Source organism: Cucumis sativus, chromosome 5 (assembly GCF_000004075.3).
Source record: "Cucumis sativus cultivar 9930 chromosome 5, Cucumber_9930_V3, whole genome shotgun sequence".
Classification (NCBI taxonomy): Eukaryota; Viridiplantae; Streptophyta; class Magnoliopsida; order Cucurbitales; family Cucurbitaceae; genus Cucumis; species Cucumis sativus.
The window spans coordinates 1,338,828-1,351,854 of NC_026659.2; positions in this window are offsets into that span (position 1 = coordinate 1,338,828).

Below are 13,027 nucleotides of genomic sequence, written 5' to 3' on the forward strand. Positions count from 1 at the left end.
ATTTTTCTTTTGTTGGTGTATGAACACGATAGATGGTGGAAAGAGGTTGTTAAATCACACTACAACTAATCTTTCTTGACCATTTGTAAAAATAATTATTTGATAAAATATTGAATGGCAGTAAGTTAACTAAATTATATACTTTTTAGTGTTATAATTAAATTTTGGGAATATCTAAGTAAAAAGATTAGTTAAACGTTGTTAATTTAAGGCTACTTTTCTAATTAAATTATTCTATTACTAACACGTTGGAGATATTAATTTCAAGTAAATAAAATTTGTTAATAAATTGACACTGAAATTTTCTCGTAGGTTGATTTCTAAAAGTTTGTACACATTTTTTAATTTCAATTTAACTCAGAATTCTAGAAATGAAAACTATATATAAAAAAAAACAAATATAGGTTGAAAAACAATAAATTACTATTAAAAACGACCTTTAACTCTTTACGGTACTATATAACTTAAATTGTTGTACTATTATTATTATGAAAGTAAATAGAGAACAAAGATATTTATTTTTTTCATGACAAGAAGAAAACCACATAATGTTTGAAATTTTTATAGTATAATATTTTAATGAGTTTTTATGAAAAAGGTAAATATTTTTGAAAAATATTTATTTCTAAGCTATTTAAGATGTCTTGATGGTATGAAGATTAGAATGAAATGAACAATAAGATTTAAAGAATAATACTTAATGAAAGTAAAACGTCATCGTGGCCCCGAACTACCTCAGTAGAGTAAAGCTTAGTTAAGCACGTGGATGGTTATTTAAGGCAAGACGGTGGATCCATCATGCAATGGTGGTTGCTGCCCACTACACCACTGGAACCTCGGCTCGGCCCATTAACTAACCTTTTTAAATATTTACTTCTAAATCAGTTTCCTATTTTCCAATTTTCACCAACCTTCAACCAAAGAGGCTGAAAATTACGACACTCCATTGAGTTCAAAATCACTTGAATATGATCGTCTTTACAAATGTAAAACTAAACATTCAAAAGGTATAAAAACCATAATTATTTTACAAACAGATTGTTTTTACTAAAATCATTTTCAGACAATTTTTAGATTAATATATAAATTTATTTTCTTATTTTGATTTAAAACATTGACGTTAAAAAAAAGGTCTCAATGTTTTCGTGAATATATATATTTATGTAAAAATGGCACTATATCATAAAGTTCATCAAGTTTTTAATCTAACAATATATATTTCTTTTTAGTTTCACAAATAATTTATTTTATTGTTTTCTCATATAAATCAATACATAAAAGATATCTATTATAAGGTTAGAGCTTTAATTAACTTTCTACCTACATTTTTTCCTACTATAAATATTATATCTTGAATAATTAGTATATGCATTCTTAGTAAATAATATGTTCATAACAAAAAAAGCTAACATTTCTGAAACATATATATTTTATGTTGAGTTTTAATGAAAACACATCTTGATTGAAAGGAACAAATATTTTCAAAAGAAATATTATATTTTTAATCATTTTTTTAGTTGACTATGATTCTCTTTTTCTTCTTCATTCTTTATTGGCACATACTTAATTCGATTGAGTAATCTTTAAAAAGTTAACATAATAATTATGTTAAACAAGAAACATAGGACACATACATTATCATTCAATACTTTCTTTAAAAATAACACTATCTAGTACATTTTATCCATTGAGTTAAGTAATTAGAGTTAAACTTTTTAAGTTGGCTTTTTAAAATAACATTATTTTTCTAAAATTACATGACATATTCTTTACGAGAAGGTATAACAAGAAGATCGTCACAAGAATTATTTACATTTAAAGTGTAGATACTTTGATTTGAAGCATTTAAAAGAAAGAAAGTAGAGTATTTTGAAGACAACTATTTAATAACAAAGGGAAAAAATGAGTTTGAAAAGGGTTTTCTTTTTCAACCACACAATTAAAAAATACCCTACACTGGAAAGAAACAAACTCTAGAAAATAAAGCACTTTCAAAAAAAGAAATATTCAAATTGTACTTTTGAGAGAAACAACATAAACTTATAAAGTTGCTAGATATAAGAGTCATTTTGGACATTATGGTATTTGGGTGCTTTGTTTGAAATTAGGAAAAGGCCAAGAAGTAGGCCAAAAATAGGAGATGAAAGAATAATAATGCATTTATAAGAATTAAACAGAGCACATGAGAATGCATATCTATGTTTGAGATAAGCATAAATAAAGATAGGCACTTCTAATTTAACCACATCTTCTAATTAGGGTTTCAAACAATGAATCATGAAAACAAAAATATAAAGGAGAAGTGGTCTATTTATATTATTGTGTTGTTTGGAGGCAAAGGGTTGACATGTTTTTGGTCATTATTAGTTCTATGTCCCATGGAATTGCTTGCTTAGATTCTAATGTTTGTCTTCCAACAAAAACACTTTCAAAACAACAAAACACACAAAGTCAATATATGGTGAATGATCTTCTTTCCAAAGTGTTTTCTTTTTCTTTCTTTCTTTCTTTCTTTCTTAAGTATAGTCCACTCTTAATTTGGCCCATTGGTAGTGCTTGCCACAACATTTTTGGTGCTTCTCAAATGGATCTTTAATTCGAAATAGTGTAAGTTTATTTATGATAATGGCTTTGCCTTTAATTAATTTTCTGTTTGTGGGTTTTATCTTTAACCCACTTGAAACTTTAGTCAAATTTGAAAAGAAAAACTAAATAAGATTAGTTTTTGAAAACATGAGTAGAAAGTGAAAAACAAAATCTAAAAACTTGGGGGCTCATCAACTTTGAATTTGATTCAATCTCTCTTTGATGTTGTTTTTGATTGATTTGAAGTTGGGTGGGTTAGTAGCTTTTTTTAGATGGTTAGCTTTGGTTTTCAAAAATTTGGTATGGTTGATTGCCCTAAATTATTATAGAGGCAAGAATAACTTAGCCAATTACTTGAACCCTATTTCATATAAATGCTTTTAATCAACACTTTAGATAATGAAAATGTTATAAGATTAACCAATTAAAAGGTTAAATGATCAATGCAATTTCTATATATTAATATCATTGAACTAAAAAAAAACATCACCTCATCTACACCTGACTTTAATCTTGCTTTGAATTCAAGATTACAACAAAGTCTATTTGTTGTTGAAAACCAAATACAAAAAAACAAATTGAAGTTTGTTCTATTACTATTTTTTATAAATTATATTGCAAAATGATTATATTTTCATTTTCTTGATTCTAACCTTGTATTAGTTATGCATTGAACTTAATTCTTCTATGCATATCTAAAGTATCAAACATTCTCTGTATTAATTATTAATTGGGTTGGAACATTATTCCTACCCTTTTAATTAAATCTTATTTTATTCTAATATGTATTCTTCCCCTTCAAGTTTAGTAAGAGTCGTGAATGATCCGAGATTACATGCAAGTGAGAACAAATATGCTATATGTTGAGAATTCGTGTTGGTTTGCAGAGACAATTTAGATTCCAACCTGTGATTTAATTAATCCTCATTCGTCAATGTTAAGGTAGGGTTAATTTCTATTTAGTCTGTCATGCAAGTAAATATATGTTTCCTGAATAATTTTTTCCTCTAAATTTTTTTGGATGAGTTATTACAACATTAACAAGTTTTAGTTTCTTATCGGTTCTATTCATAGCTTCTGTTTTTATGTCCTTTGAACACGTTATTGCTTTGTCTTTTCACTCTTATCATGTTGTTGTTTTAGATATTTGACGTTGTTTTTTGGTTGTTGTTTTGTTTACGTATATTTGGTTCCAAACACGATTTAAACCTCATACTTAAAATACATGTTGTTATGTTAATTAATGTTAGACCGTGTAAAGTGATGATATAGTATTTGCAAGTTTTTTATTATTATTATTATTAAAAGGTCTTTTTAAGTACAATTAGGGGTGAGGGAATTGAACTGAGACCTCCTGTCTTCGAGAACATATAAATATCAATTAAACTAAATTCACACGTTAAAAAAAAAAAAAAAACTATTTTTAATTGATTTTACTTTTATACAAAGGAGATCACTTTTTATATATCACTTTCCCATATAACATACATATATATATACATACACAAAGAAAAAGTTAAAATTTTGAAAAAATTATAAAATAAATATAAACAAATCAAACCCACATCACATTGTTGTTGAAAAAAGGGGTATTTTTTTTTTAGGGTTTAGGGAAAATAAAGAAAACACATTTAAAAAATAAAATAAAAATTTTAAAAATCAAAACTTGAAATAATAATGTTTAGAAGATCTCTATATTTTTTTCAAAGCATATCATTCAAATATTCTTAAAAGCCTAAAATTTCATTAGAATCAATAACTTTATCAAGAAATTTAAACTATTTTTACATTGTATGCTAATATAGCAATTAAGGATTACATAATATAACACAGTATTACGACGTTGGAAACTGTGCATGAAAGATCAATATAAATATATAGTTTTGACCAAAAAGTTAGATTCAAATTTTCATCCGTTTTATTAAATTTGAAAATTTTGAATAAAAGGAAAAAGAAAGGGAAAAAATAAACAAACGTTAGAGAATATGAGAAAAGGAAAAGGGAGAGGGGAAAAAAGGCAATAAAGGAAAGGAAAGAAAGGAGAAAATATTGCATATGTTTGGGGGATAATTTAAATAATCCAAATTGAATTTGGATTCAAATTTGCAATCAAATAAAGGCTAAAGGACCCAAAAAGAAAATAGAAATAAAAAACTAACAAAATAAGTAAACATTATATAATTGTAAATATTCAAATACGAAACATAGTCTTATACTTTAGCCGTATATTTTGTAAACATTAGTTAGTGTAAAACGGGCCTTTTGCTTATCGGCCCAAAAATATAGATGGGATGCTTTAACTTTTCAAATAAAGAGGCCCATGAGATCTACTTTTGTGGGCTTCTTTTTTCATGAGCTTAAAATGGAATCGGGTGGATAGCCGAAGGGAAAGCCCAAAACTAAAATTAGCTAAATACTTTTGAGATACGTTCAAATTTTTTTATTTTAATTCATGGGAGAAAATGAGAAGTACGTATTATTAGGTCATTTTATTCCTATTTTTCTATTTTAAGTAACAATTTTGTTCACGAATTTTTTTAATTTGTTATAATTTAGATAAACAAATGACAATTCTTTCTACTTTAAAATTTAAAATGTAAATTTTATTGTGAAAATTTCTTCAAAATTAATTAATCGTGATTAAATGTCGGTAACAAATTTCATTCCATTTAAACAATTTATTTTTTTTCAACAAAAACTAAATTTTTACAAAATTGAAAATAACTTTCATAAAAATTTAATAACAAAAAAAAATGTTCTTTAACCTACATTTTTAATAATGTTTTTTTAATATAGTAGAGAGAGAAATATGCAACCACAAATCTGTTGATTGCTTATTTTGAATAATGTTTAGTTGAAGAGATTAAATAAAAATTTGAAATATAACCAAAACATTTTATCTTTCCCACAAAAAAAACAAAAAACTTTTTAATTAAGCTTTGTTTAGGGTTCTTCCAAAACCAGATATCTGCCTACAAACACATTAAACACAACTACAACAATAATAATTATTAATAATAAGTTTATGATAATGATAGTTCTATTCCCTTAAATTTGTTTGATTTTTTTTAATTGTATTTTTGGTTTCTGAAAATTAAAGCTATCAAAATTGTTATCACTTTTAAATTGTTTTTGTTGAATAAGTTAAGTTTTTAAAAAATAAACTATAAATAATTAGTAAATGAACCCTTATTTCTTTTAAATTCAACTAGATTCCTATAAAATCGAATCATATCAATGTTAAAGATGATACCAAATATCTTCATCTAACTAATATGTACTCAAATGGGGTAATAATAATAATAATAACTTTTTTATATAAAAAAATTAATTTGTTCAAATTGATCATCATTTTACTCCCTCTCCAAACTAAAAAAAAAAAAAGGAGAGAGCATCTCCACTAATTACCCCACATGCATGGCATGCAAAGCCTAATCAGCACAAAGAATTAAAGTAATCAAATTTAAATTAAGACATAGATTCTGATTAGACATCCATTAAGAATCAAACACAGAGAACAAATCAAGAAAGAAAAAAGAGAATAATATTAGAATATCAATTTGGCCTCTCAATTCCAATACTCAAAGTACAATTTTTATAATTTCTTATTATATATTTTAATTAATTAATTAATAATCTATCTCTAATACACACTTCCACAACTTAGGGTTTCTGAAACAATGAATAATATCTTTATTATTTTATGTCTCTCTCTTTTCCCTCTAAGTGCTCTCTTAAACAAACATTAAACTTTGATGCCCTTAATCACTTTAGTCGTAATCTTTTCATTTTAAAATATAATAATCTCTTTCCTTTCTCTTAATTTCTTTTGCTCCAACATATTTCGGCATGAGGAATTTAAGGGATGCTTCTTGTTAAAAGCTGGTCGACTACTCATAATAAAACTATATAATTTCATATGATGCTCATCTCTTCTTTCCTTTTCTTCCTTAGAAAATCGATATTAATCTATTTTTATACCAATAAGATTCCAACGCACGTTTTCTTCTCGAACAAGTGTACGTGTCAAGAGTCACACTATTTTGGACATATTAACATATGAATAATAGTCATTTGAATCTATATTTGATACTTCAATTTATTTACTTCACTAATCTCTTGTACAAAGCTAAGTTAAAACCTTATATTATGTTGGTTTTTTATATATATATATATATATAACTTTTATCATATGTCAGTTGTAAACACAAGCATATGGATCGTAATTTGAAAACATAAAATAAAACCATAATTGTCAACTAAAGCAACGGTTAAACTATATTCACACAAATCTTTTCAAACTTTATAATGGCTTGGAAACACCCTTCTACAAACTTGCACATGTTCTCCCTCAATTGTAGGCTTTCTATATTAAATAGGAGGTAGTGGCGTAGTGCTTCTTTACCTCATATATGTTGAGCTCATATATATTCTAGCCAAAAGTGTTTGTTCTTTCTTAATCTCTTTCGTATTCCTTTTTCATTATATCATACTTTAAATTAATCAAGCATCACACAAAAAAACGTTATATTTTTAAATTCATTAACCATTGTATATATTCATGTTTAGTCATATCAACAAAGTTGGTCATTCCTTTAATACTTTAACTTAAAATATCATGAAGCTTCTTGTTGGAAAAAGTTCTCTTATTTTGAATTAACGTATATATGTATGATAGCGAGCATATGCCTTGATGAGATAAGTTTTAACCCAATGTGAGAGAAAATATAAATAAAAATATGTGTGTATATATATTATACTATATACTATATTGTATTCAGATTTATTGTATAATCATTTACTTTTTAGCTAGTAGTATTGTTTCATAGACATGACTAAAGGTGGGCCTTTTAGCCCACTCATGGACTAATAGGTCCTTTCATGTACTTCCTAATTGTATTAAATTCTACCATTATTGGATTTCAAGGGGTAGAAAAAGTTTTTGACTTTTGAAAAGCTACTAGTGTTCTATTTCTTATAAGAAGAAAAATCTACAAGATTAGTTATTTTATTTCATATTGGGAATTGAAAGCATATGGAGACATTCATTTAATTATATCCCACAAAGAAAGGATTGCTTTTTATATTCATGTGATCAAAGATCACAAGTTTTTATGGACCAACACTACTAAAACAATTTTACTACCCAAGTATATATATTAAAAGCATGAATGTCACTTTTATTTTCCCAGAATAAGCTCTTCAATAAATTAAATTTGCATACACAAGATTGTTTGGTTTGTGAATGAAGAAAAATGTGACTATTACTTACTAGATGAAATAAAAGTCATCATAAAATCAAAACAAGAACAAAACTTATAATTAAAATGTACATATAATTTAGAAAAGTGGGGTGGTACTTTTATAGTGAGCAAAAATAATTTAAACTATACGTTCCATTACCAAGCTAGCAATATATTAGGACTATATTCTAAATATCGTACTTCCCCTCAAAGACCATATGCATATATGAATTTAATGGCACACCTTGAAAGAAATTGCAAGATGTGTCCAAGAAAATGTAGTGAGTGATGTGACCAAAAGAGTAATAAGTTAAATGGTAATGGTGGGGTAAACTTTGTTTTTGCTCTACCGACTAATAATGTGGTAAATCAAACTTCACCTCTCATTTTCCTTTAGTATAAGTGTAGTACATATATACTTTAGTTTGGACAGTTTGACTAGTCTATAGTCAATTTGAAACCTATGAAATCGATCCATAAAATAATGTGTGTATTTGATTGCTTATTTTTTATACTATCCAACCTTTTTATTTATATTGAGTTGTAATCGATATATGTTGATGTTTTAATTCAAATAAATAATAAACATGTAATTTTATTAGTCAAATAACATGTTTCGGTTTTTCAAAGGAAATAAAGTTGTTATAACCGTATAACGATATAATAGATAATAATAATAACATACATTAAAATTACAACGATATAATAATGATAATAATAATAACATATGTTAAAATTACAAGAATTCAACACTATTCAAGAAAAGAAAAACCAATCTTCAAGAGGAGAAACAAAAAGAAAAACCAATCTTCAAGAGGAGAAAAAAATATAAATCCTAGAAGTAATATTTGTGTCAACATATGCCAATTTATTAACCCTAAAGAAAATTTATTCCTAATGTTGACAATACATTAAAAGAAGAAAAAACAGTAAAAAGATGAAAGGAACCGAAAGTTTATTAATTTATTAGACCCTTGCATTAAGATTAAAATAGATATGTTGAACATCCATGAGTGGAAACTATTATAAATTTTAAATTTCAATTATTGGACGTATCTTATTTTATTTTGTCAACTTAGTTCCTAGCTGTTCATTTATTACCCAATAACGATATCAGTGTAAGGAACCAAATTTCAAATCTGATTTCTTCACAGTAAAGAATAATAGAGAAATGATTAGACCTAACCTAGACATTTTTAGGTTAAAACATAAAAGTTGAAGATAATGGGGAAATAAGCAAAGAAAAATCCAGAAAATGAGGTACAAATAGAGCAAAAAAAAGACAATAACATGTGGACAGATCCATCAAGAATTATGGCAAAACTCCATCAAGATTTAAGATGAAGACATACTTCACAATAATATCCAAATTCATGTAAAATACATTTTCATAAATAACAAATAAAAAGAAAGAAAGAAAAACCATTCCAGCAAACAGCTGTGGGAACAACATTGTCATTTCAAGGGACATCCCCCATTAATAATGAATCCTTGTGAAATCTCCATTCCACCCTTATCGTCTAAACAAAAAAATTGTTCGACTCCGTATTTTGGAATTGTCACTATTCTATTTCAGACGTCTGAATGAGTTGTTTCGTGAGATAAGTTGATGTATGCATGTTATATCCATTGGTATATATGTAAAAAAATGTTATCGGAAGTGATCAACTTATAATATTTCAAAATTTTATATCAAAGTTTAGATTTATAGGTGTAGTAATTTAGCATGTGCATGAGATCTTTTCAAATACAAAGATTAATGTAAACTAATAAAATGTATGTAAGTGTTGGGAGTATTTTACTATTTTATATGCTCCTCTTCCTCTACTTTTCTTTACTTACTTAAAAATTACTATATTTATAATCTTAACCTTCTCTAGTTAGTTTTGTGTGGATTTTTTTTTTAAAGAATGATTTTGTTTAATGTTATTTTAAGTAAAATTGAATGGAAATAGCTATAAATTATTGATAAATCGCTTAAAATAATTCACTAGAGTTTAGGGTTTAAACTATATGCAACAATCTCTAGATATTTACCTTTCATAAATTTACAAAAATATGTATATATATATAATAATGATAAACTTCAACTATATGACATGAATAGGGAAATCTCTGTGCTCCCATGGCTTATTAGTTAATACTCCATGTGATATGTCTTTACATGTGGGGATGAGTTAGGACTCTCCAATTACTTTTTTTACCTTAACTTTTAGGGTACTACCAAAGATTGTATAAATGACGTTGTTCAAAAAAATATTCTTTTAACTTCAACTATTACAAATATTTTTTCAAAAAATAATTTAATTTTGGACATCAGGTACCAGTCTCATAAGTGATTTGACAATATATGTTGTTTGATCAATAGAAATATACCAACTAATTAACGTTATCAACGATAATTTTTTTCAATATTATGAGTTTTTTTAGTCATACATGTTTTCAAGTTTAAATTTCATTAGTTAATTGATAAGGAACTAATTGTCTTTTATGCCGTATATGTATATAAGACGACGTCAAAGAGGAGGTTCTGCAACCAAAGGTCAAGACATAAAACATAACACACAACAAGATCGCAAACACCCCAAAAAAGTATCATCCCAAGCTTCAAGATTTCACACAAAACAAACCAAGAAGAAAAAAGTACCACTATAGAACAATAATCCAAAACCAATAGAATGCAAAAAAAAAAAAAAAAAAAACGCAGGAGAAAAATAATACGAAAAACCTTTAGAGCAAACGAGCAACCACAATTAGGTAATGTTTTATTTATATATCTCAAAGTAGAGTATAGAGAGCTCTTTCAACTCAATTGATACGTACATATAATGAATTTTTATAATATTGTTGGTTGATTTAAATGTTACATGACCAATATTTTGATAAATAATGAAATTAACTCGTTTAAATGATATATTCTGTTGTCAACATAATGTTCTTAGGGAATATTTTGATTTTGAAGCTGTGTATGGGATTATGTATACATTTACTCAGAAACGTTGTGGAATTTCAAATAATAAATGTGACGTTTAATTATAAAGTCATATTTCTAGAAATATGCTTTTAATTTTGAAATTTTCTCAAAGTTTACAATGTATTCTCTCAACACTTACAAAACATTTATTGGCACCATTATTTTCACTAAATCAAACAAACAGAAAAATTAAAAGGTTGGTCTATCCAATAATTAAATTCCTTAGATGATTCAAGTGGATTAATTGCAATTTTAGTACGTGTTTTAGAATTTTATTCTAAAAAGGTTCATGTATAGCTTTCACACGTGTGCAAATATTTATTCAAATAAAAACATCAACCTAAAATAGAAAGAAATTCGATGAATTAATTAAATAGATGGAAGCGTTTTTTTATTTTCTTTAAAAAATAAATTTGAGAAATTTTGGGTCACCTCATTTTCGAACTTGACATGATTTTTTTTAAATATAGCAAAATAAATCAAAATATTTCAAAGTGTAACAAAATATCATTATGTTATGATAGACACAACTTATAATTTATAGTAGTTCTATCACATATAAACTGTGGTATAGATAGACATAGATAGTAGTCTGTCACAAATAAACTACGATACTTTGTAATATTTATAAGTTTTTAAGACTTTTGTTATTTAAAACAATATTGACTTTTTTTTTATATATATTTTGATGAAATCGTTAGAGAGTAGTTTTTTGTACCTTTGATCATTAATTTATAGAGAATCAAGTAAAAAAAACATCAAATGAATCACTGATAAATAATCTAACTTGATTCATTTACGAGGTTATAACTTAAATTGATAAAAGTTGTAAGTTGTTCATCGGATGAAATTTTAAATTTTAGAAGAGACGATGATGCATGGTAGTTGGAGGGGTTGTTTCATGTCATATTCCTTTTCTCCCTTGGAAGAGACGTCCGGACTTCTTGGATTATCTCGATATAGTTATTTTCTATTTTGGTTAGTGAGGAAATTGCATCCTTAGTTAGTTTTCTCTGAGAAAAAAAATCACAAGTAAAAAGAAAATTCAAGACACGAAGAAGAAGGAAAAAAAGGTGAGAATTGGAGTAAAAGGTAAAAAGTTGTATTGATTAAAAAATGTAGGGTTTAGAAGAGGAGGGTGGTAAAATCAAAGAAGCATATGATTTATGTTACCAATGAGATTGGGAATTTGATTTATTTCTGAAAGGGAACATAAAAATCAGACAAGATGTGACAATGAAATTTGTTTGTTGATAAACTCAAATCATAACAGTGTCAATCTAATCTTTGAAACTCTCAATTGGTCATAAATTTCTCATACCCTAATTTGGTACCCTCACCTAATTTTTGCATTATTTAGCTAAACTCCAAACATAAAATCTAATCTCCCTATTATTCCTTTAATTAATTAATCTAATGATATTTCTTCTCTCTTTCGGTAGAAAACAATATTATATATTCACAAACATGTTGTACTTTCAAACTCATTTTCAAAATTGTATTATTGATAGACTTGAAATACTCCATATACAAATAATTCAATTATATTTAAGATAATAAATAGTTTTTATTTAAATCTAGAGGATATTGAAAAATACATGAAATAGATCATATGATTATTTATTAGTTAGTTTTGTTTTTAATTAATACGATAAATACCGAAAAGCACTCCAAATATTTTAGCTTTTGGTGCATAAACTCACGATTTTCTACACACAAAAGAAATCAGTTATAGTATTTCTTTTCTCTTAGAAATATCAGTAATTTTGTGTCAAATTTAGATGTATATTATAATTGGGTTTTTTAAAAGAATAATAATACAAGAAGAACTAAAGGAATTATCCACTTCTGTACAGTGGGATAGTTTCTGTACACCCTTTATTCTTTTTTCTTTTCAATGAAATCAATTGTTTCTGAAAAAAAAATTATGTATATCATAAGATGCAACTCTTAATCAAATTAAAGGTAAAGTTCGGATGAAATTTTAAGTTTGAGAGCATAAATACTTGATATAAATACTGATCAAGGTTATAATAAAAAAAGTGAGATATTTTTCCTGTATGTTAAGTATGTTGGTTCTCAAAGTTAAATGTTAAGGTAGTCTAGTCTAAAAGGTTTTAGATGGATTGTTCATGATCATGTTGGTTGATGGGTATGTTAGAGGCTGAATAATTTTGGAAGATATTTCCACAATTGAGTGAAAGAGGGTTTTAGGTCTACTTCG